General features: G+C 34.7%; 1 protein-coding gene, 1 long non-coding RNA gene and 1 other non-coding gene across 4 annotated transcripts in view; 2 read left to right on the top strand and 1 right to left on the bottom strand.

Moving 5' to 3' along the window:
* The window catches only part of LOC126765182 (uncharacterized), a 177,257-nt gene that overhangs the window by 91,036 nt on the left and 58,545 nt on the right, over positions 1 to 27,676 (bottom strand). The gene's annotated exons all lie outside the window — the stretch shown is intronic.
* Positions 4,584 to 5,537, top strand: LOC126765429 (uncharacterized). Of its 2 annotated transcripts, none has more exons than XR_007668381.1 (3): positions 4,584 to 4,901; positions 4,951 to 5,213; positions 5,269 to 5,537. It is a non-coding gene; the product is annotated as an uncharacterized LOC126765429 (long non-coding RNA). The 2 variants fall into 2 exon arrangements; XR_007668382.1 differs by having other exon boundaries at positions 4,959 to 5,213.
* LOC126765646 (small nucleolar RNA U3) lies at positions 21,551 to 21,762 on the top strand. Its single transcript, XR_007668508.1, has one exon. It is a non-coding gene; the product is annotated as a small nucleolar RNA U3 (small nucleolar RNA).

The following is a 27,676-nucleotide window of genomic DNA, read 5'->3' on the forward strand; positions in this document are numbered from 1 at the left end:
AATGGCATGTACATTAATGCAAAACATTTCCAAATTCCAAGGACAGAATATATACGCTGAAGCTCTAATAATGGTTAGAAGCAAAATCACCGGAAGAGCAGCATAAATTTTAATCAACAACAATACCAAACAAAAGTTTGATGCCATCATAGAAAGATTGGACGACTCCTACGCCGATCAAATGCCACTCTATGTCTTAGAAGAAGAAATGGTGAAGATCAGACAAGAAAATCAACCGTTACATGTGTACTATGATAGACTAAATCATTCACTAAATATAGTCTTATCAAAAATCGAAATGACACAAAAAAATGAATACGTTGCTCAAGCTCTAAGCAAGGAGGTACAATCAAAAGCAGTCCGCACATTCATTACAGGACTCAGGAGCTTAACTACGAAAAACGCTCTTTATTCTCGAGGATGTCGAAATATCACCGAAGCCTATGGGATAGCAAGAACCATGCAGAACGATTCACAGTAACAACAGCTGGAATACATCCCACGAATGAATACAACTGTACCAAAAAAGTACAAACCATCCATTCGAGAGCTTGAAACCCTTGCTGAAAAATTTAGGCGTTATGAAACGCTGTTTCAATCATTTCAATGCCTAAATACTCGGGATGAGAATCCAAAACCTAAACGAAAACGTCCGTCTGATGAAGATACCACTGTATCTTCCTTAAAAGGAAAACCCCCCCCGCTATTGACCTCATAAATCTTGCATCACCTCGTCCTCAAGGAGAGAAGGTTCCGACTGCTCAAAACACAGAGAAAACTGTTACTGAATACGGTAAGCGGAAAACTTCTCAAGATTCGCCTCCAAATACCTCCAAGTCAGCTAATAAAAACTTAGTGGTAATACCGCGGAAAAAAGCTATTTTTATCTCGAGACTTGCTGCGGATACCACAGTCGAGGATATAAACAGTTACATCTCGTCGAAATTAAAAACGGTAGATACAGACATTCGTAAATTTAATAAAATAATAATTTAATTTACAACAGGGATATTTCCTCGTTTAAGATCGACGTGTCCGCTGATAATTTTCAATTGATACTTGACAACTCATTCTGGCCATCTGTTGTCTTTGTGCGCGAATTCGAGCACAAACGTAATAAGCCTCTGTAGTTATCACTAAAATGCCACGAAACCCCGTTGATACAAAAAACTAATTAACAATAATTCGCTGATTATTTATTATCAAAATGTTAGAGGGCTTAATACAAAACTTACTGATTTGTATCTAAATAGCATTCATTGTAACTTTAAAATCATTGCTTTGACGGAAACTTGGCTAAAGCCCCACATTTTTGATAACGAAATATTCAACAGCGAATTCGAAATCTTGGTGTTCACTCTTCATTTCCATCTGAAGAAGTCGATGTTCCGCATGCAGACTGCATTGAATTTAAGTGTATTCGTATTTGCGCTAATAGTGGCCATATCTACTTAACATTGTCTTATATACCGCCTCACTCGGACCTATCTGAGCATGCTTCTTAATAAGTAATGTTTTCACAATGGTTAATGATACTGATTCCATGATTGTTTTGGGAGATTTCAACTTTCCGTGCGTATCATGGAAATCTAGTGATGATCACACCATCCCTATTAGTACTCGTTCATTTTTTAACGAGTTCTGAGATGAAATGTCGGAGTTGAGTCTTAACCAAATTAATTTAATTTCAAACGAGTTTGGTAAGCTCTTAGATCTAGTTTACGTCAATAACGCTTCAATGTTCTCTGTTGTCCGATGTGATCCTTTGGTTCGGCCAGAGGACACGTATCATCCTGCTTTGGAAATTAACATCGAAATCATAGCCAACTTTGCTTATAATAATACACAAGACCTTTGTTTTCGGTTCAACTTTGCGAAAGCTAATTTTAAGAAGATTAATTACGAACTTTATAAAATAACTTGGCCAGATTACAGTGGCAATATTGAATTTAGTGCTTCCCACTTTAATAAAACTATTGTAAACTTATTTGAAAAATATGTTCCGAAGTATGTTGTTACTCAAAAAATTAGTTCTAATTTATGGTTTTCGAAAGAATTATGTAAATTAAAAAATAGAACATCTCGTGCTTTTAAAGTTTTTAAAAAAACTGGTTTAGTTGCTAACTATTTAAAATATTTTAAATTGCGTCGACAATTTGCTGAACTTAACAAAATATATTATAGTAATTATATAAATAAAGTAAAAAATACAATTATACGTAATCCAAAATTGTTTTATGGTTTCGTCAACTCCAAACGCAGGATTTCTAATTTTCCGTCCGCTATGAAATATAAGTCTAGTATGTCTAGTGACAATCACACCATTTCTAATATGTTCGCTGAATTCTCCAATTACTCTCCAAAATCTCCACAAAATGTTCCGCATCAGCACAAGTTATGTCCGATTTCTGTCATTAATGCACCTAAAGTTTCAGAAGCAAACGTCTTAAATCAGTTAAATATGTTAGAACAATCATACAATTATGGCCCAGATATGATTCCCTCATGCTTTCTTAAGAAATGTGCCAAATATATATACCAACCCCTAACAAAACTATTTAATTCATCTCTTATGCAAGGCTTTTTTCCGTCCATATGGAAAAAGTCATTTATAATTCCTTTGCATAAGAGTGGTTTTAGGTCATCTATTGAAAACTATAGGGGAATAGCAAAGTTGTCTGCAATACCTCAACTTTTTGATGCAATTATAACAGACGACATAACCTTCCTGATCTCTCCACTAATTTCTTGTTCTCAGCACGGTTTTCGTAAAGGGAAATCTACCATAACTAATTTGCTTGAATTTGTATCACATGTATCAACGGGCTTTAGGGAGAATAAGAATACTGATGTTATATACACAGATTTTAGTAAAGTTTTTCATGAAGTAAGCCATTCAATTCTTTTGAATAAACTTGATCTTCTTGGTTTTCAACCAATACTTCTAAAATGGGTTAAATGTTGCCTTAGTAATAGAATTCAACAAGTCATATTTAAAGATACTTTTTCTGACATAATCAATGTTCCTTCAGGCGTTCCTCAAGGTAGCCATCTTGGTCCAATTCTGTTCTTGTTATTTATTAACGACATATCATCTGTTGTTAAGTTTTCAAAAGTTTTATTATATGCTGACGATGTAAAACTTTTTAAAACGTATACTTCAAACAGCGAAAGATGTCAGCTGCGAACAGACTTAAACAACCTAGTTTCTTGGTGTGATAGAAATGACATGCCATTGAACCTTAAAAAATGTAAAACGATGTGCTTTTCACGTAGAGTTATAAACCCTACCTCATACGCAATACAAAACTTTAGGTTGGAGCAAGTATGCAGTTTTGTTGATCTGGGAGTAACTATGAACCCCAAACTCAATTTTAATCTTCACGCAACTTCCACGGTTTTTAAAGCTAAAGGCGCTCTTAATTTTGTTAAACGTTGGTCTAAAGAATTTAGAGATCCGCTTACCACAAAAATTCTTTTTACATCTCTGGTGAGGCCTATATTGGAGTATGCTTCTGTGGTTTGGAACACTTATTACCAAGTCCATTCGGATAAGTTAGAGTCCGTTCAAAAACAATTTTTACTTTTTGCCTTAAATCATTTGCATTGGGATTCCAGTTTAAATCTTCCCCCTTACATTAACCGTTTAAAACTTATAAATCTCCCGACACTCGCTAGTCGTAGGGAGATGCTTGGTATAATATTTCTTGTAAAACTCATGAATGGCTCAGTCTGTAGCCCATCTCTCTTATCTGATATTAATTTTAACGTTCCCGCTCGCCCTACCAGGCAGTTTAGACCCTTACTTTTAAAATTTTTTAGAACAAATTTTGAGTTAAACGAACCGTTCCGCCGTATATGTCATGATTTCAATTTTCATTCCAGCACATTTGATCTAACAGACTCACTCTTTACCATTAAAAAAATTATTTTATCTACTCTTAACAAGTAACATTTAAAATTTGTAAACTTTAATCTCATTCTTAATTTCGACTGTTGAAATTTTTGTTTCTGTAGCTGAGCATCTTAAGATCGCAACGCTTAAAACTCTCTTGCCTTTTATGACTCGGCTAATTCCGCTCGTTCGCGGATTGCGCCCCTCGCGTCGGTTGGGCGGGAGGAGGGTAATCGTTGGGTATTATATTATATTATATTCAACACGCATCAACCAGCACAACAACGAGTCGAACAAATGGAAATGGACCCATCATAAGCTCAATTCCGCAGACACACACGTCATCATCAACAACCGGTTCAACCAGTCAACGCCCAGCAACAAGCAAATCAACAAAGAATCACACAGCAACAACGACCTGGGGCCTATTTCACTAAACTACAATTCTACAAGTTTACAAGTTAAAATCACAAGTTTAATTTTCACAAGTGTTGATAAATTGCGTTTCATTAAAATTTTGACAACACTTGTAGTTTTCTGCACTTGTAAACTACAATTTCTACAATTACAAGTTCTTGTATACTTGTGAATTTTTAAATAAAATAAAATATTTTTATAAAGTTATTTTGATAAATTAAACATACGTATGTGTAAATATATGTATATCGATAATTTGTTTTGATTGTTATCACATCCCTAATCAATCAAAACACATGTTGTGTGTGTTTAATGTTGTTTGCCCACTTGTTGTGTTTATAAAAAAGTTAAAAATTGTTTATTTGTAAAAATGGTAAATGAACATAACAAAATTAGTGTAGTGCGGGAGATCTTCGCTGCCAAAGACATTCTCTTTGGTAAGTTTAGCGATAAATTTACCAAAGTGATGAAAATGGAAGAGTGGGAGAACATGCGTATTAGGTGTGTTGCACTTGGACTGGTTTCAAGTGCAAAATACGCCAAATACGTACGTGATGTTTTTTGGGCAAACATCAAACGGGCGACACTGGTGAGTTTACTTAAAAAAAGTGTTAAAAATTTATAAAGCAATTTTCCAGAAACACAGGGGCGGCTGGAGGCAGGGGCTGTAAATTATCCCAGTTGGATACCCTGGTCTTAGAAGTGATTGGGAAGGAGTCACCAACCTGCGATGGTATTCGGCCCCAAGAGAATGATGGTGAGGATATGTCATTGCAAGATTTGATTGGCATCACATTAAATGAAAGCAATGACAGTAACTCACCGTTGGTAATTACGGAAGTGACTGCTACCAAGAAGGAAGAAAAATAAGTGTCTATGCCTGAGAGCTCCCGAAAAAGAAGTGAGTACCATTAAATTATATATAAAATTTGTCCTATTTTTTTTTTTTAATTTAGAGCGATGTATGGAAAATGGTTCTTCTGCCCACGGGGAAGCAGAAATTAAAAAATTGAAGATGGATGAAAAGGTGGAGTGCCAGATCGAAAACTTCACTTGAAAAATAAAGCTCTACAGATTAAAATTTTGGAGCAAAAATGTATGCGCCGTAAGGGGGCGTACACCCCCTTATTTTTTTAGTTACAACTTTTTGTTCTTTATACTTTTTTTATTAATATTTTTCTTATTTGTAAATTAATTAAAATAATTTAAAATAGTTTGTAGCCTAGCTTGACCTCTAATGTCTGTTATGGTTTGGCTGTCTTCTTCTACATTATCGGAGTCACTAAGGTTAGTAATTGTCTAGTTTTCATCTTCTTCAGTGCGTGAAAAATTTGCAAAGTGTGACCGCATAAGTAAAGACATCGCTGGCCATTTCTGGGCTCACCCGCAAATAATTTAAAATGGGAAATTTTTCCTTTAAAATACCAATTGCATTTTCCACAACTCTTCTGGTTGATTTATGGGCATTGAGGAATCTTCTATTATTAGATAGTGGAGGAATCAGCCAATCTTTCAGCGGATATGCTGAATCACCTAGAATGATTCCATTCTGAATTGGACGCCAGCCGTTTTCCATCCTGCGGAACAAACAACTATTCCGCAAGACGGGAGAGTCGTGAGTACTCTCAGACCAATTTGCATAGGAGTAATAGAACTGGAGATCGGGTCCGCAAACCACCATACACGAAATGGAGTGATTACCTTGCCTATCAACATAAGCTTCTTCATGCTCTTTGGGTGCATCTAATTTATTTAAAGTGCCGTCCAAACAGCCGCAAGCTAACGGCATGCCTCTGATGGCGTAGAATTTAGTAACCACTTGATCCATATTTTCTGGCCATCTTACATACGTTGCAAACAAGGCGGTATTTATTGCAGTAACTACGCTTTTTACCAATCTGCACACAGTGGCTTTGCTCACACCATGCAAGTCACCTATTGCATGGTATGTGGTTCCTGTTCCTAGCCAGCGTAACGTAATCAGCAGCTGCTGTTGCACCGTTAGAGAATGGCTTCTACTTGTCTTCCTCTCCAGTATTGGACACAACAAATTTAACAACAAAACAAATTTTTCACGTTTTAGCCTAAAACGCTCATTATACTCCAACGTGGATTTCAGGAATTTATATTCCAGACGTGGCATAAATAGTCTTCTCCTTTTTAATGAGATTTCATTATCGCTTTCATCATTAAAATCGTATAATAAGTTCATTTTGCACACTCACAAAAAATATGAGCTTCTTAATATAATATATGTTTCACTTGCACACGTGTTCATTTATTTATAATATTTGATTAGTTATGTTGCCGCTTATCGATAATTTGTAATAAACCAACAATGCGATTCGATTAATGTGTGTCATAAAATATTAAATATGTTTGATTTTGTGTTCATTTGAACTAATTTTTAAGAACAATTTGTTATAAATCAAAATCTAAATCAATTTATCATTCACTTGTATCTTGTAAATTTTTTTCTTAGGGTCTCCGTCGACCCTAAGGTTTTTTTCTACAATTCTACAAGTGTACAAGTGCAAATTTTGTTTAGTGAAACAAGATCACTTGTAAAAGTATCATTTGTAGACTTGTGACTTGTAGAATTCACTTGTAGCTACAAACTTGTATTTGTATTTTTATGAAACACAATGATTCACAAGTTCACAATTTCACATGCAAAAACACTTGTAATTGTGAACTTGTAATTTAGTGAAATAGGCCCCTGGCATAATCAACAGGCAACGCATAAACACATTCATGAAGCGAGCACGTGATTCATACTCTGAAGAACATGGAAAGAGAGAGAGAGAGTAAATCTAATGAACGGCAACGAAGGCATCGAAGAAGTAGATCAGTGGTCGGCATGAGAGGATCTGCCACTGTGTTGGTGAGCACGAAAAAAAAGTAGCCCAGTGATAAATTGGAATTAAAATCAAGCAAATTTTATAATTAATTAAGAGGATATTGAAAATTAACAAAACGTATTTTAATAGATATATTCCCTATTATCTTTAAAAGACTTGGAACATAAAAGGCATTGCATGGTACCGAAGCCATTTAGAATCATAAAATATTTCTCGCAGGGCATATTTGGTTTTGCGCTATAGTCTTGCGTGATGTTAATTCGTTGCTGGCTCGACAACGACTGAAGCGCTGAACACATAGAGAGCGACAGACTGCAAACTACAGCTGTCAAATAATAAAATACACACGTTCTTATGGGCAGTGTTATTTTGACAGCTGCACGACTACACGACTGCAGGCCGACAGTTGTCGTTCTCGCTAACTTCAATATCCTCCTATTTTTGCCAACGACAGTAGGACGACAGTAGAGTTGACAGTAGAATGGAAGATAGAAAGAGGAGGTAGACGGTGATGCCACTAATATGTAAAATGTAAAATTATTCACAGCTCTTACAAACTTGACGTTATTTTACCAATAAAAGCATAAAATAGCTATATTATAGCTCTATTATATCATTTGTAATAACAATTGATAATTTAAAGCAAAAATATTTACCTATTTACTTATTTTTTGCACAAAAAATTTCATTTGAACAAAACATTAAAAATCCATTGAAGTGAAAGGTATTAGTATGGCCACAACGAAATTGTGTACATGCAAAATGGACAGCTGTGTTGTCTTGTGTACATGCCGGCCATTGTTATGTTGCTGCCTTCTTACGAATGTTCATGTGGTAAGATGCACAACGCCATTTTCAGTTCACTGTCGTGCTGCTGCAGTCTGTCGCAGTCATTGTGTTTACCACTTGAACGATGGAGCGTAAGCGTACGTGTGAAGTTAGTTTGCAAAATTTTGCTATGAAATGCCGACCACTGAAGTAGATTCACTATGCAACAAGCCAGCTAGTAATGAAGAAGAACAAGAGCAGACTCATCTATACTAATATTATAAAGAGGAAAGATTTGTACCTATTTTTGTATGTTTGTAATGAATAGGCTCACAAAGTACTGGGGCGATTTAAAAAATTCTTTCACCAATAGAATGCTACATTAACGATCCTTGGTAAATTTTGAACAATTTAACCGAAGGTGTAGAAAAATGAGTCTTAAAATGTCTTACGTCGAATGCGCTGCCGAAACTATTAGCGATAGAACAAAATAATGTACAACAATATTGAAGAACATCATAATATCTACAAAAAACTCCGCGGTAGCATATGTCCAACTATTGTAGTTATGTCACTACAACAACTTTTTTCATTTTAAACATTAATGAAAATGCATGAATCGCCAAACTGTATGTACGCTCATAACTTTAACTTTTTTATAAATGTTCGTTGAAGTTCAAGGATGGTTTTTACGGAGAGAAAAATTCGAATAATTGCCGGAAAACCCCTAAAAACAGCCCTTTTCTTTTCCCCATACAAACGAATGAATGTTTGTTTGTTAGTAACGCTAAGAGAACGGCTTAACCAATCTTTATGAAATTTTCAGAGGTTGTTCGTTGGGAGGTTTAGAAATAAAAATATCTTATACTTTTTATGAAGAAAAGTCGGAAAATTGGATAATTCCAAAAAGTAACTTTTTACATACAAATTTTTTTTCAATTTTTGTTTGCTTTGTTTTTCAATATTTTGATTTGTAAATTAGTTGAATCGTTCAATTTCGGTCGCTTGCTTTTTTATTCCGGCTATTCAAAAGAAAAATTTTTGAAAATTATTCAGTGAACACTTTATGTGTGTTTCACACAAAGAGGTCAATTGCAGATTGAAATTTGTTACGAAGCCACGAAGAGATCACCCTAATATCGGTCGGCGTTTTTTTTGCCATCAACGTATGGCGGCCCAAGGCAAGGCAAGGCAAGAAGTACTTCCAGGATGCGGTGACAAACTTGCGGAATTATGGATCGCGGTCAATCAGCAAGCGATCATCACGATGTCACAGCATGACTTTTCAAACAACAGTTACGATGTTTGATTGACTTTATCTTGAAGCAACGTATGTATATGTGGTGCTGTTGGATGCTCGATGTACTTTGTTGAGTGGCAAAAGAGAGGTTTTCTGCATTCTTCTTTGATGATGGTTACACCAGATCAAATTGATGAAATCATTTCTGCGGAAATTCCTGATGTAGAGAAAGATCCAGTATTATTCGAAGTGGTGGAAACCAATATGGTTCATCTTTTCGGTTTGTATGTCTGACAATAAATGCATGAAACACTATCCACCTGCTTTTCTTTCGGAAACACAAGCTGGAAATGATGGATATCAACTCTATCGGCGTCGCTCACCAGATAACAGAACATTCAGCAATCAACTTACAAGAGTGAACATCGAAGTTGACAACACATGGATCGTACTATATTCACCATTATTGTCTAATTCACTTTCAAACTCATATCAATGTTTAATATTGCAGTTTGGTGAAATCGATAAAATACGTTTGTAAGTACAAACTCAACTTTCGTCCGTGTCAGTGATCCGTTTGCGAGAACATTGTTATATTCGGAAATACCCTGATATTAAACATGGAATGCATCGTCGAAGAAATAGTTGCGCAGAAAGCAAGGCCAACCAGTAGATTGACATCCAGATGTGTTCTCAACTAATGCATTAGGACGAATTTACACAATCCACCCGAAAAACGACGATTGCTTCTACCTTCGGTTGCTATTGATTAATGTACGCGGTTCAACTTTATTTGAGTCATTGCTTACTGTGAAGGGTACGGTGTGTGCAAGTTTTGGAGAAGTAAGCCAGCAATTACAATTACTGGAACACGTTAATCACTGGAATGAAAATGAAGTTCGCATACTTTTCGCGATAATCATTTCGACATATCAGCCTTCAAATCCGCGTCAATTAAGGGATACGAACAAAAATGACATTGCCGAAGACATTTTACATCGCCTTCGCTAAAAATTGGAAATGATACAATTTCGGTTGATACTTCCGGTGGTTTGATATCAATTCCATCTTCCCTTTATCAACTCACGAAAGATGAACTCATCGCAAATGTTCGGACATTGGCCAAATTATCGTAACTACAATTCCTTAAGTGCACGCGCAATGTTAGCTGCCAATGTGTGTGATGTTGTTGACTTAAAGTGGAAGATTCAAAGTCAAATTCCGGGAGACTTGCGCTCATACAAATCGATCGATCGTCTTGACAATGAAGACGACGCCGTGAATTATACAGTGGTATTTCTAAATTCTTTGGACAGGCTTGGTATGCCACGCATCGTTTGCGTCTCAAAGTAGGATCGGTCGTTATTATGTTTCGCAATCATCATGCCCCGAAACTGTGTAATGGAACCCGACTGATTGGGACGCACCTATCAAATACAAGGGGCAGAATGCTTGATTCTACGAACTCCTTTGAGTTCTAACGATTTCCCATTTCAGTTCAAACGTATTTCGTTTCCAGTGAAAATTGCTTTTGAGATGACAATCAACAGGACCTAAAGATAGTCGCATAGTGTGAGGCATAAATTTGGAAATGCTATGTTTTTCACACGGCCTTGGCGTGCTCATGAGTTGGAAAACCATCTTTTCTGTACGCCTTAACAGAAACCGAAAAATGTTGTTTATCAAGCTGCGTTAAATTGAAAAAAAAAAAATTAAATGATAAATTTAATTTTTTTTTCATTTTAAAACACATAATTTCACGCGGGACACCGGCTGCGGGGTCCGCTAGTTTTTTTATAAAGCACCACGGTCTTCCAACATTACGAAGAATCGCACCAAATGGTAAGTCCGTGCATATATTATTAGTTACTGGTGCCACAAGTAGATATATTAGAAGTGATTATCCTTATGCAAAGAAGGTATTATTAAACAAAACAGCGAAAACAAATACACTACATGGATGTTCCATTCTTACTCACAATAGAAAGATAAATTTATTAGGGCATGAAATTGAATTACTAGACATAGATAAATTAAAAGATTTTGACATAATATTAGGGGAAGATAATCTAAACAAAATTAAAGCAAAAATAAACATGATTAACTACTCCATTAGTTTCTCAAAAACAAGAATAGAAACATAAAACTATACGATAGGGAATAAAACGTACGAAAATGAAATTAAAGAATTAATGAAAAACAATTACTGTGGAAAGAACCAACCTTTCACCACAACTATTGAAGCGGAAATTAGAACAGAATCAAAAGAACCTGTGTGGGTTAGACAATACCCATACCCGTATTCGGACCACGACTTCGTAAAGAAAGAAATTGAAAAACTATTGAAAAATAATATAATACAGCCTAGCAAAAGTCCATACAATTCTCCAATATGGACAGTATCAAAAAAGGGAAACGATGAGGAAGGTAAGCCTAAGCGAAGAATGGTCATAGACTTCCAGAAGTTAAACAAACAAACAGTAGCAGATAGGTACCACATCCCTGATATCAAAATGACACTACAGAATTTAGGGAAAGCAAGTTATTTTACCACACTTGACTTAGAATCAGGATTCCATCAAATCATGATTAAAAAAGAGGACCGCGAAAAAACAGCCTTCTCAGTAAATGGAGCTAAGTACGAATTCCTTAGACTACCATTCGGGTTGAAAAACGCACCCTCCACCTTTCAAAGATGTGTTTACAATATACTTAGGCCTTTCATCGGGAAATGTGCATATGTGTATATTGACGATGACCTGATATATTCCAGCTCACCAGAGGAACATATGAGAGATATCACCAATATTATACACACACTCCATAAAGCAAATATGAAAATTTCGGAAGAAAAATCCAATTTTTTTCAACAAAAAACAGAATTCTTAAGTCATATAATAAAAAATGGAAGAATTACGGTAGATCCTAAAAAAATAGGAGTCATAGACAGATATAGGACACCAACAAATTTAAAAGAACTTAGATCCTTTTTAGGATTAGCCTCGTATTATAGAAAATTCGCGAAAAATTTTGCACAAATATGCAAACCTCTAAAGGCTATATAAGTATTAAAAAAAACTGTCTTAAAGAACAGGTAGAATTGTATCAACCAGATTTTAATAAAGGATTCGACTTAACCACCGATGCTAGTAATTATGCCATAGGTGCAGTACTAAGTCAAGGAAAAAATCCTATTGCATTTATATCACGAACATTAAGTCCAACAGAACAGAATTATTCAACAAACGAGAAAGAAATGGTAGCAATAGTATGGTCTCTAAAGAAGTTAAGAAACTACCTTTACGGCATAGCAAATTTAACCATTTATACAGACTATCAGTCCTTAATTTTTTCTATATCGGAATGAAACCCGAATACCAAATTAAAACGATGGAAAAACTTACTAGAAGAATATGGTGCAACACTCAAATATAAACCAGGACAAGAAAATGTACCACCAGTTCAAATGAATCCCAACACTCAGCAGAAACCTCTGCACATAGGAATATTAGGCATGTAAATTCTCCTTTTAACTCATTTAAAAATCAAATACACATCATAGAGAGAACAGAAAATAATTTAGAAAAAAAACTATATTTCCTAACTATGAAAGATATACTATCACCTTTAAAGATAATGACTTTTTAATGAAAAATATCAGAGCTGTATTAAAACCAAAGGTTATGACAGCATTTCACTCTGATTTAGAACTTTGGCACAAAATTCAACCACAAATTAAACACATATTTGTCAATTATCCCAAAGTATTAGCGCAACTCATATTAAAAGACATTACAGCGGAACAAGACAGAATAAATATAGTAGAATTTACGCACTCACGAGCACACAGAAATGCAAAAATTGATTTAAAAGAAATACATATATCAGACATGTTTTTGGCCTTAACAGAAAAAAAATACTGAAAACACAGTACGAAACTGCGTAGTTTGTAACGAAAATAAATATGAACGACGACCAGAAAAACATTTAATAGGAAAAACACCAACACCACATAAAACAGGTACATCCATACAAATGAACATATTCCAAATAAACAACACACGATTTCTTTCTTAATGCGTTCTTTCGCAAATTAGACTCTAAATACCTGTACCGAACTTATGACCGACAACGAATTAATCTTTTCGGGTGTAGGCTCGAAAGCCATATTAAACAGACTAGAAATACCAAGAATGATAGAAAAGAGATTACGCATTGCGCAGGTCCGTTATACTAAACATACAATTGCTTAGGTCACACGGCGCAGTAAAAAATTTGGCAGCTATAAACTCTACTACTCTAACATTCTTGTTAACAAGCTATATTTACTTGCTACTCAAGCTATTTCACGAAATTTATAAGCCGTGTGACGTAGATGCGCAGAACGAAAAATGTTTTTTCTCTCATCTGCGCAATCTTGTACTCTATCATTCTTGTAGAAATACAGCACACGCTTACCGCAAACAACCATTCAACAACGAACGCTCAAGTTGAACGTTTGCACAGTACAATACTTGAAATATCTAGAGCCTTAGCAGCTGACACAGGCACAACTGCAGAAGAGAAATTATTTAACGCTATAAAAGAATATAACAGGACGATACATTCAGTAACGGACAAGGAACCGGTAGACGTTTCTTTGAACGAAGTAAGTATCCTGAAATAAAGGATAAAATTGAAATAAAAGAAGAAGCAATTTTAAAATATCATAATAAAAAACGATTAAATAAAACATACATATATTCCAGGACAAATAATTTACGAGAAATCAAGCCGTCGCGAAAAATATACAAAACGCTACGTGAAATATATAATCAAGGAAAATCGTTAGGACACAATCTTAACAACCACGGGGAAGGTTATACACAAAGATAACACTAGACAAAATGTTCAAAACAATGACAACATTCATATTGATAGGGACAACCCTAGCCTAGTAATAACGGACATTAAAGACAAAAAATATATACTGACAGAAACAGAAAACGAAGACTATTTGTTCCATGTAACAAACCTTACAACAATTCTACAACCCTATTAAAAAATTAAAGAAATGCTTGAAGCAACACAAAGAGATCCTACGGAGTATATCCTAATCAATAGGATAGAAATATTAAAAAGCCAGTTGCTACAAAAACGAAGAACCAGAAGTATAGACTTCCTAGGTTCAGCATTAAAATTTATCACAGGAGTACCAGGTCATGACGATCTAGTAGAAATAAAAACAGCACTAAATGATATTATAGAAAACAATAACCAGCAAAGAACGATAAATTCAAACTTTGAGAAACTAATAGGTAAATTTAATCCGCAAACTTTAAAATCAAAACTTCTTCTCGAAGAAACTCATAAAGAATTATTAGACTTAACCACAACAAATAAGTTTGCAAAAAATGGAAACTTTTACTCAGCTGCAATAAATACAGAAGAAATTGAAGAAATTATGAAAAGAGAACAAATCAATATATCAATAATAGATATCCTAGAATATGCAACAATACATATCTGTAAGGTAGCTGAAACATTTGTAGTAATTTATAAATACCCAATAATACAAGAAAAATGTGAAACATATGATGTAACATCCATGTCATACTCTCACGGTAAACTTAAACTAGACAATATTATATCATATTGTAATGACAAACCACAACAGTGGTCGGCATGAGAGGATCAGTCACTATGTTGGTGAGCACGAAAAAAAAGTAGCCCAGTGAGAAATTGGAATTAAAATTAAGCAAATTTTATAATTAATTAAGAGTATAATGCAAATTAACAAAACGTCTTTTAAAGATATATTCCCTATTACCTTTTAAAGACTTGGAACATAAAAACCATTGCATGGCACCAAAGCCATTTAGAATCATAAAATATTTCTCGCAGGGCATATTTAGTTTTGCGCTATAGTCTGGCGTGATGTTAATTCGTTGCTGGCTCGACAACGACTGAACGATAGAGCATAAGCGTACGTGTGAAGTTAGTTTTGTAAAAAGAATAAGCCCGACCAATGTATAATACCTTTAATACGCAATAATGAAGCTCACTGTAATGTAATAGAAGAAAACAACATACCGATAATTGAATTAAATCACTCAGTGGAGAACATGTAATAAACAATCAAACCATTTCAGGAACTAATCTTATACAAATCATAGAATCTGTAACAATCGATGGAAAAATATACAAGAATAAAGAGGAACAAATAAAGAAATACATTAAAGCTGACGGAAATGAAAAAAAAAAATAAAATATTATAACTACTCCAATCAGACAATGAATACGAATTTAATAACATACAAAAATTACATAAACTAGTTATTCCATTCGAAGAACATCCTGTACGAAGCATATTAAGTATTATTGTAACTTGCATAATAATAATATTAATCATTTACACTATTTTCAAATTGTATTCACTCTATGTTAAAATTCAATCTAACAAATTAAGACAACAAAGCCAGATGCTGTACGAAGCTGTACTAAGACATCACGGGATGGAACACTTAATCAATCAGTCAGGGACGACTTCTCTTTAAAGGAGGGGAGAGTTAATATCTATGTGGGAACAAGTGAAGACGATGCGTTATGCTTGACGTCCAATCGCAGAAGAAATTTATTTCTTATTCGTTATAACTTAAGAGCTAGTAAGAATATAATAATAAAAGGAATAAAGGATTGAAAACATATGATAGCGTTGCCTTTAGGAGTTAGGTAGAGTTGTATTTTAGGAGTGCTGCGCCGAAGATTAAATTAACGCCGTAATGATCCTTCGGGGTTGCCACATCTATAACACTAACCTTGACATCATGCTACACATCGCATAACAACAACGCTCACCCAAAAGATGCAATCACTCAGGCAAGAATGATAGAATACAAGACTACGACGACCGCCATTACGAAACGTCATAGTTCCGTGTTGAGAAGAACAAGAGTGAAAAACTGTCAAATGGCTTGCAAAATGTAAATAGAAAAGTAAACCCTTTTGTAAATTCGCAAAATATTATTAATTCTTTCGATTTTAATGAAAAGTTTTAGTGAAGCGATTGAATATTGTTGAGTGAAAAGATTTGAATCATTTCTAAAGAAATATATCGGCCTATTGATAATAAAATTGTCTATTAAGTTGTGATTCAAATGGAGAAGACGTTTCTTGTGTTGTATATAAATATATAAATATATACATATATTATAAGTTCTGATATATCAGATGTATGAAATTATGATAAAAGAATTGTGAAATTATTAGGGGTATTCTCTTGCTCTTGCAACACCCGGTGCACGGTGCAAGAATTGCAGATTTACAACGGCACAACAACAAACACACGCAGAAAAATATTTGCAAGGGCTGTAAAATATGTCAGACCAAAACCTATGTATATTTGCGTGCAATGTCACGCAAAAATATAATTGCAACCCTGTTGTAGTTGCCATTTTACATAAAGACATATAACGTCGTTAAATTGTTGAAGAAGATAAGTTTTAAATCGATTTTATTATTTCTATTTAATTTTTAAAGATTTGTTACAGTTTTTTTTCTTAAAAATGTATGCAGAAGGTGCGCCAATTCACAATAGCCATGCTTATTAGTCATTCACAAAAAATTGACCGAATTAGCCATTCATATATCACTAGATTCTGCAATGGGTGCTCTCGTGCTCTTGTATATTTCGGTTTAGTATTTTTGCAATCTGCAATCTTGCAAGAGCAAGAGAATACCCCTATTAATTTAGTATTAAATATATCATTTCTTTTGCAAAATAACACCCATTTTTTGGCAACTTTTAAATTGGCCGGAAAACTTAAAAAACTCGTTTTCGATCCTTTAATTGCATAATAATTATTACAACAAGCCACTGCACATTTCATTTTAAAAAATTAATATATTTATGCTTAGAAATTTAAATAAATACAACAGTACACTTACACTGGTTTTCTTCATTTGAACAATTTCCACTCATGCTACTCTATTTATTGTGGATGTGCCTAAAACTAATTATATACATATTTTCTCGCAACAATATTCTAAACATTCCACTGAAATTTTTCCTGCAAAGACGAATGAATTAATATTATTTTGGGAATTTCAAAAAGTGTTTACTTTTCTGTTTACAATTTGTATGCATTTCTATGCTTGTTCTTCTCAACGCAAAACTGTTACGTCACGAAATTGTTGAACAATGTATTTGTTTTTGTAAGAATTGTTAAGAGCTAAACCGAAAAAAACTATCTGTAAACTAGTGTCGTAATCTTGTATTCTATCATTCTTGGTGTTTAGGTACAAAGACCAAACAGTATCACACCATATGCCACTCAACAATAATCAATATGTAAAGTAAACATATAAATACTAGTGTATTAAGTAAGACGCTTGTCTTTTATTGTATAAGCAGCCATAGAGCTCAGACGTACTGTTTAGTATTTTTTGATAAACTTGAATCAGGAAATCGTCTTCAAATAAGATATTTACATTTGGGAGTTGTTGCGAAGATACGCGACCTCCTCTGTTCAGCAAAGCACTAGCTTCAACAAACACATTCAAGATACGAGAAGCCACTATAGCAACCGAAAGCGAAACAGTAACTCTGTGTAAGGGAACTGCGAAATGGCATTTCAAGCCACTTACGTACAGTTGCAAGCATAACCATTGGTTTTTGTAAAGGTCGAAAGAACAGTTGCACACTGGTCGATTTCATAGGCCAAAAATAAAAAAATTAAGGTATGAAATTTACCACTGTTTGTATCAAAGCTATTTTATAAAACACCAATAAAACTAACGGTAAATACATTTTTGTTCTATCCTATTCGTAGGGGCTACGAAAACCGAGATAAATGAGACTATAGAAACACGCGGACTGTGCAGTGAAAATATCTTAAAAATTATCTGTTATAATAAATTAAATTGCAATATAAAATCGTGTTTAATCCCCATAAATCGAAATGAGTATTGATAATAAAGGTATATGTATGTTATATAACACAGTGGTTTTTATGTGATAACATGTTGGTCTATTATTTTAAAACAATTTTTCTGTAAGTGACCTTTTGAGTGGTATGTTTTTCTTTATACATCGATTTAGGCTTACAAAAAGTTGTGATCCCTGTCTCGTCCTCAAATGAATCAAGTTTGTTAATGTTTTCTAAGTCTATGCACACAGGCTTCCAGATAGCCTTATAAAGTCGAACTTTGTTCTCCAAACTGAGCTGTGATTTTCGCCCAAGAAGCCAATTAATTTTTTTTTTTTTTTTGTTTTTATATTGAGTGTCTTGCTCAAGCTTTTAATGTGGCCTTCCCAAGTTACTCTTCGATTTATATCGAGTCCGAGATAATTTGCGGAATCACTATGTCGAATTTGTGTCTTATTCAAAAATACATGCGGACAGTCTCCTCTTCTCAGAGCAAATGTGACGTGTTTCAATTTCTCAGCATTAACCTTTATTTTCCATTTCTTAAGCCATCGCTCAATTTCTATTATTTCATTTTGAATAACTTGAGTTACTTCTTACTTCTACCGCAGTATTTTTGGATGCAATTATAGCTGTATCATCAGCGTAAGTGGCTACTTGAATATCACCGACAACAGGAAGATCAGCAGTGAATATTGTGTAAAGGACAGGTCCCAGAACACTGCACTGTGGGACACCAGCACGGATACTGTATAGTTTGGACGATTCTCCTTTCATTTGAACATAAAAGTGGCATTGTTTAAATGTGATTTCAATAAGAGAAAAAATGGAGCAGGAAGTAGTTTTTTCAGTTTATATAACAAGCCTGAATGGCAGACCCGGTCAAATGCTTGTTGTATATTAAGTAATACAGCCGCAGAATACAGCTTTTTCTCGAAACCATTTGTAATTATATTCACTATACGATGATTATGCTCTGGAGTCCCATGACCTCTCCTTAACCCAAACTGATGTTCCGGTATTATATTGCATTTATCGAAAACTGGTAACAATCTACTCATAAGCATTCTTTCAAAGACTTTAGAGAATGTCACCAGCAAGCAAATAGGACGGTAGGACGACAAAATATTTTCGGGTTTGTTTGGTTGTGTCATTATAACCTCCGCACATTTCCATTGTGTAGGAAGGTGATGTAACCTCAAAATTGCATTATAAATTAGTCATAAAAATATAATACTCTTTTGAGGGAGTATTTTCGTAACTCTTCCGTCAATTTTATCGTAGACTGGTGATTTTTTTTGGTTCAGTTTGGCGAATTCTTCTTTAATTTCAGAAACAGTTATTTTACGAATTGGAAGACACATTTGACAAGGTACATACAGGAACTGTATTAATTCAGTATATTCAGGTGCAAGATTTGAATTTGGTTGAAACGTTGAGTATAAATGTTGTGCAAATGCTTCAACCATATCCATGGCAGTTTTACACCAATCTCCGTTATAATTACGTATGGTAATATTACAATATGTAGGTCGCTTTAAAAATTTGGTAGCTCTCCAAAGGCTGTTATCGTAGTCTTTCGCGTTAGGATCCAGACTTTTGAGAAACTCTGCAGTTGCTTCATTTCTTATTTCATGTTATCGTTTTTTAAGTTGGTTTGATGCTGTATTGTACCTTGTTTTATCTATTGGACACCTACTGGTTTGCCAAATTTTCCGAAGCTTCCGCTTGTTACTTATAAGGTTCCTAAGCTCAGCTGATATAAAAACAGTATTCTGTGATATACATATTTGAGCTTTGGCTTTAATTTTATCATTTTCTCACTTTTATCAATTGTTTGTTTTATACGTACTTTCATTTAGGCACAACATATCGGTGTAAACTTTCACGCCTATATATAATATTATAGTTTTGAATTTTGGTGCTTAGAAAATGTGTGAAGAAGTATCACTTATCACCGAAGCAAATCTAATAAAACTTCAGTATCTACTTATTAGAAGCTTTGATAACAAAAAACTTGATATTAACTTTTTACCCTACTATGGTAACATTTTAAAGGAAAAACAGTTATCGTGAGCAAGGAAAGGTCTCAGAATTTAATGTTGAAGTTGAGATAAAAAAATTATTGCATCACATTGCGTCACAAATGTAATTAATGAACGGAATGAGTCCCCTAATTACCTGTTATGAATAGGAATATGTGGCTTTGATGGCAGTTCTGGTACTTTTTATGCGTCAACTCCATTAGGCCAACGTGGAACAAGTGATAAATATTTAAAGTTGTAAGGTATTTCTTCTAATTTTGCATCTCCTAAAATGCATACAAAGCAGTTCTTTACAACTTTTGTTATTTTTCATCCAATATTTTTCTATGTAATTCTGCGCTTTTCTTGCCAGCCTGGGTATGAGCCATGCGAATAATTTCTGCCTTCATTTCCCGTGGAACTTATACTAACTCCTTGAGTGGATCTTTGTATATGTATTACCCCATTTTTAAATAAAATTCATTATACGTATTATTTTCCTAAAGTGTAATGAAATTGAAAGATGAATTTTGTCCATTTCTTCTCCTTCAGCCAGAAGTTATACGAAATTAAATCAGGCGAATGCGGTGGTTGCGGCACGATATTAGTTGAAAATGGCGAAATGATCAATGCAGTATGAGATGGTGCATTATCGCACTTCTTTGTTCAAAAAATTCAGACATAGTAAAAACCGAAGAATTCACAAAACGTCGCATATCTCAAATACTAATGAATAATTTGACGTGAAATTTGGCATAGATGTACTACCAACTTACAGAAAAGAAAAAAATTTACACATTCGAAAATCACGCGAATTATGAATTACAAAATTCACCTTTTAATTTGATCACAGTCGTATACTCCCCTAATGGCTTTGTTGAAGTTATACTTCTTATACGAGTTCGGAAAAGGTTGCGATAGATTCAGGTTGCGCAACCTTGCTCAATATGAATCTACGCAAACTTGTCAGCGAAGATGTTCGAGCAGCAAGCGAAGCGGTGACAATGCCGCGATCGTTTGTTCGTTTCTTTCGGCACAGCTCGGCTTTTCTACCAACAACACAATGTCGCCATGCTTATGCTGTTGTTGTTTTTGTAGAACAATGTTTCAATTTTTGGTTGGTGACATATTCAATTAAAAATAAATTCTGTTGGGATTCGAACCTACGTGCTCGTCGTAACTTTTCAAGCGCTTACCACCAACACCACCATTGACACTTGTATTGCGTTGTCCTAATTATGGTTTGGTTATGCATGAAAGAAATATACAATGGTTCGCCGACTGTTAGCTCTTTCCTTGCTGCGCATATGTATGTTTGTATGCTTGTGCCTTATTGAAGTTATGCTTCTTTTTCTTTCGTTTGTCTTTCATTTCTGCGAATTCTCAACTATTTTGCGTATATTTTGGTTGAAATACTCTGCGTTGGCCGTTGAAAAATTAAGGCTATACTTTACAGGATCATTTCTGTAGTTAGTCCTCATTTACATTTTTTGGAAATCGACCCGCAATGACGAAGTATATCGTCATATATCGTTTTATCTGACAGCGTGAGGTTAAGAAGTTCATTTCTAATTTTGTCTTGTGGCATATTAGAAATGATGTTTCTTCGAAAATCGTTCGCTTACAACGGAGAAAACGACTTCTGAGTGGTGATTTTAATGAATAAATTCCTTTTGGTTGAAATGCTCTGCGTTGGCCGTTGAAAAGTTAAGACTATACTTCTCAGGATCATTCATTCCTTTCATTTCTTCAAAGAAATTAATGACATTTAGAAATATGCATATTTGCATTATTTCGTTGTCATTTCCATATTCGTAGCAATAGAATTTTTATGGCATAAGTAAAGTAATGGCCGCCGATTGTCACCCCTTGCCGCTGTAGCAGCTTCGCCTACAAACATGCGTAAATGTGTATGTATGTATACGTATGATCGTGAATACATATCGACGCAGATTTTTGCGAGAACCACCAAAAAGTTGTGCAATTTATGATTTTTAGCTTTTGCCATCGTCGCGAAAAGACGACTTGTTAGCAAAAGCATGCTCGGGGAGATGTTACGGCCTCTGTTTTTATGAATGAAGCGAGATCGCTTGTGGAATTTGCGAATGCGTTCATGAATGAAATCGTTTTTGTTGTAAAATTTACTATACTTGTTCTTCGCCAATTTGGCTGCCATATTGACTTGTGAAGATCAATTTTTTGTTGGTGACATATTCATATGTGTATGTTTGTATGCTTGTGCATTATTCGGCAATGTATGCAAATATATGTACATATAAGTATATATGAATGTATGAACATGCAAGCCAATGCGCGCACATGTAATAAGTATATTGATAAGTGATGAAAATATGATTTCAATTTCTGAACGCGCGTATACATACACTCATATGAGCATGTGCAGATACACAAGATAGGATAGAAGATGTAAGTATGCCTTTTAACATCTTATACTATACAAATAAATATTTTTCTTACTAATAGAAATTAAATTTATCACAGCAATATACATAATATACAAGTTAGCACCCCATACATTCAAAAAGTATCATATGATGCATTAATATCATATGATACGAAGTAAAATAATATCACACCACTAAATCGCTGAGAGTGCGACACGTGTAGTGGCAACCTGTGGGAAGCGCTGCGTCAGCGAAGTGCCAACCTGTGGGAAGCGCAGTGTCAGCAAACTCCGTACCCGTTGCAGCGGCAAACATAGGTCTAGAGTTAAGTATAATTAATTGTAAATTTTAGTTTTTAAGTGGAATTCAATAAAGGTGCATAGCTCCCAGAAAACATTTTTTTTAGTAAAAATAACTAAACGTTTTTTAACTGTGGCGAACGGTAGTGATTGTGAATAAAAAAGAAAAGTCTGAAAATAAAAAAAGTAAGGCTCCGTGAGTTAAAAACCAAAAAAAAAGTGTGTAAAAACATAAAATGCAATAAATACTGTGCTAACGAGTGGCTACAACGCACAACGTTGGATTTTTAAACGCCGAGGGACCTCAGTACTGTTAAAGAAAAGGGACAACCCCGGAGCGCATCACAACATCCTATGGAAAGCTGGAAACACCTAATGTAAGATTTATAAAATATTATATTTTAAGACTATTATAAAGAATATTATTATTATAAAGAATACGGAATTTGAATTGAAAGAAAATAATTATTCGACACAAAAAGAAAAAAAAGAAATTATAAAGAATTTTATTATTATAAAGAATACGAAACTTGAATTGAAAGAAATTAATCATCCAACACAAAAAAGGAAAAAAAACCTTAAATTAACGTAAGCTTTACAAAAAGATTCTAATATTGTCAAAGAAAGTACTATTACAAAGAATTTTTTTTTTTTTTTTAACTAATTAACTTAAAAGAAAAGATTATCATAATGCCGGATACAGCTGAAGAGCTAATTGAACAATTAAATCAAATGAGGATAGACTATGGGCAGACCACCCATCCCACAAATCCTTCCAACCATCCTTTAAATCCTCCCACCCCTAACCCAACTTCCGTAACGACAATAGTTCGAGAAGTACTCGAACGAATGAGTACTCAGAATATTACTGACTTTACCGAACCCGACCACAGTGTGACACTGAACGCGAATAACATAAACGAACTACATAGATAAAATTCCGGACATGGTTAAATGCCTTAGGGAATTTTCAAGACGACCAGGTGAATTTAACTCCTGGAGGAAGAGCGTAGACAGAATTTTTAAAGCTTATGAGGGAGTCAAGAAAACTCCCAAATACTTTGCGATACTCCATACGATAAGGCATAAAATAATTGGCGATGCCGACACCGCATTAGAATCATACAATACTCCACTCGATTGGAGTCAAATTCGAAAATGCCTTATGATGCATTATTCGGATAAAAGGGACATAGGTACCCTCGAATACCAGATGACCACTCTGGTCCAACGCTACGACGACATAACGACCTTCTACCAAAAAGTTTACCAACACCTTTCACTTATATTAGACAAAATTTCACGTCTCGCGTTAAGTGACGAATCCATACGGACTATGACAAACTCATATAGGGATAAAGCCCTTGATACATTTATTAGAGGACTAAATGGCGACTTACCCCGTCTTCTCAGCATGAGAGAACCGACAACCTTGCCCCAAGCACTACATTTATGTCAAAAACTTGACAACATGACATATTGAATAAATCATGCGAACAATACACGTAAACCCAATATCCAACCACCACCACGACCTCCCCGAAATAACAATTTTAATAATTTCAATAACAACAGAGCTTTTTACCCTAAATTAACGTATTCCCATTCCCCCAGACGAATTTTTGACCAACAGGCATTCGGTCGCCAAACAAACCGATATCCCCAACATTTTCCCAACTATGTATATGCAAAATAACCAAGGATTCATGCCGAGGTTCAGCAATTACCCGAACAATCCCCATATTGCTAGAGAAAATACCTCCTTTAATAACACACCGAACCTACCACCCAAACCACCGACCCCAATGGAAGTAGACCAGTCCATACGGTCAAGACAAATTAATTATCAAAACAGGCCCAATATATTCCAGGACAATCGACCACCGAAACGTCCTGTTTCTGCACAACTGACTCACCCTCCAAGCAAAATACAAAGAAATTTTTTTACTAACGCAGTCGAATTAGACCCGAACGGGATATACGATGACAATTCCCATAGCAATTATGATAATGCAGGTAAAAATGAGCCTCATACTATTAATTTTTTAGATTAGCGCCGCTTTCGCTGCCTTATTACGAATTTAGAACAAGGCGCGGAGACACAATAGATTTTCTTATTGATACCGGATCCAATAAGAATTACATTCAATCCACTAAAATTAGGAATCCAATTCTGAACGAAAAGCCCTTTACAGTGAAATCAGTTGCCGGGACAATCGAAATTACCCACCACACCTTTGTCGACATTTTTGGACCAACAGTAGGGAAAATAAAATTTTTCATATTGCCAACTTTAAGGTCGTTTCACGGCATAGAAGGCAACGATACACATAAAGAATTAAAAGAAATTATTCATACCGATAAAAATTTAATGACGATTTGTCAAAGTATAAATATAAGGTTAAAACAAAGAATATCACACGAAGTGAATAACGTGACAGTCAATATTCCACACCTCTCTTTACAACAACAAAATAAAGTTAATAATATTATTGATAAATGCCCAAACCTTTTTTCTGATCCTGATGAAAAACTCACCTACACCACTCTCATAAAAGGTGAAATCCGGACAACAACCGAAACCCCCGTCTACTCCAAGCCATACCCGTATCCGATGGCAATAAAATACGAAATCGAACGCCAAATTGAAGAACTCCTAGATAATGGAATAATAAGGAGATCGAAATCTCCATACAACTCCCCAATATGGATAGTTAACAAAAAGTCAGATGCATCTGGTGAAAAAAAGTATAGAATGGTCGTTGATTATCGTAAACTTAATTCGGTTACGATCCCCGATAAATATCCCATACCAGAAATTAAGGAAGTCCTTGCAAATCTGGGAAACAATAAACTATTTACTGTTATTGACTTAAAAAGTGGGTTCCATCAGATTCCACTTCGCGAGTCAGACATTGAAAAAACCGCATTTTACGTAAACAACGGAAAATATGAATTCCTTCGCTTACCCTTCGGTCTAAAAAACGCTCCGGCCACATTCCAAAGAGCACTAGACGACATCCTACGACAACATATAGGAGTAAGATGCTACGTTTACATTGACGATGTAATTATATTTGGAAAAACTGAAGAAGAGCATTTTGAAAATATAGAGTTAGTATTCCAAACATTAGAAAAGGCAAATATGAAAATCCGATTAGACAAATGCACATTCGCTAAAGAGGAAGTAGAATTTTTAGGATATGTAATCAGTTCAAATGGAATAAAAACAAACCCCGAAAAAGTAGAAGCGGTAGCTAAATTTCCAGTTCCACAAACTCTCAAAGAATTAAGATCCTTCCTAGGTATGCCAGGTTATTACCGACGATTTATACAGGATTACGCAAAAGTAGCTAAACCATTAACAGCCACTATTAAGAGGAGAAGCTGGTCATGTCTCCAAACGAAACTCGAAGAAAATAGATTAGCGCACCCAAATTTCGATAAAGATTTTGAACTATCCACCGAAGCCTAGATTTCGCATTAGGTGCCGTGCTATCGCAAGACGGTAGACCAATTACTTTCATATCGAGAACTTTAAGTAAAGCCGAAGAGCATTATACTACCAATGAGAAAGAAATGCTTGGTATAATATGGTCACTGAATTCACTTAGAAATTACCTCTACGGTTCAAAAAAAGTTAAAATTATCACCGATCATCAACTTCTTACCTATGCCTTAAGCCATAAGAATACTAATAGTAAAATGAAGCGATGGAAAGCCATTTTAGAAGAATATCACTATGAACTAACTTACAAACCTGGTAAAACAAATGTAGTTGCAGACGCCCTTTCAAGGATACCAATTCAAATAAATTCACTCACACCTACGATTCATAGCGATAAAAGCTCAAATCACAATTTAATCCCTTGTACAGAAGTTCCAATTAATGTTTTCAAAAACCAAATTTTTTTCAAGATCGATGAAATATCTTCATATCAATTTAAAATAATTTTGCCAACAGTTCATAGACATATAATTACAGAACCAGAGTACAACGAACAGCTATTGATTTCTTACATGAAACGATACCTTAACCCATCTGTTATAAATGGAATTCATACAGAAGAAAGGATAATGGGTATGATGCAAAATATCTATCCCATTCATTTTAGTAACGTTAAAAGCCGATATACCCAAAAATTAGTGGAAGATATTAGTAAGGAACAAGAACAGGAGAACGTCATATTAAAAGAACATTTAAGAGCACATAGGAATGCCACTGAAAATAAAACACAAATTCTCGAAACAAAATATTTTCCAGGTATGTTAAATAAAATAAAACGAATAATAGCCAACCGCACCGTTTGTAAAGAAAATAAGTACGAGAGACATCCCAATCAACCGAAAATTACAGAAACTCCATTACCAACATATCCAGGACACACAGTCCATATCGATATATTTTTACCAGAGGGAAAAATAGGCATGACAGCTTTAGATAAATTTACAAAATACGCAATAACAAAAAGCCTAAATAGCAGAGCAATAAAAGACGTCAGAAAACCTTTAAGAGATATTATATTTTTCTTCGGAGTACCAAAATTAATAGTTATCGACAATGAGCCATCTTTAAACTCAGCTTCTTTAAAATTTATGATGAAAGACGAATTAGGAATAGAACTTTACACTACTCCTCCATACAAAAGCCAAGCTAACGGACAAGTGGAAAGGTTCCACTCTACATTAATCGAAATAATGCGTTGCATAAAAGAAAACGGTGGACACAGAAATTTTGAAGAACTTTTAGAAAGAGCAGTATCTGAGTATAATCATTCAGTTCATTCCACAACACTTAAAAGACCAGTAGACCTATTTTTTCATAGAAATGTTACATTTACCCCCGAGGACATAGAAAGAA

Source organism: Bactrocera neohumeralis, unplaced genomic scaffold (assembly GCF_024586455.1).
Source record: "Bactrocera neohumeralis isolate Rockhampton unplaced genomic scaffold, APGP_CSIRO_Bneo_wtdbg2-racon-allhic-juicebox.fasta_v2 cluster10, whole genome shotgun sequence".
NCBI lineage: Eukaryota > Metazoa > Arthropoda > Insecta > Diptera > Tephritidae > Bactrocera > Bactrocera neohumeralis.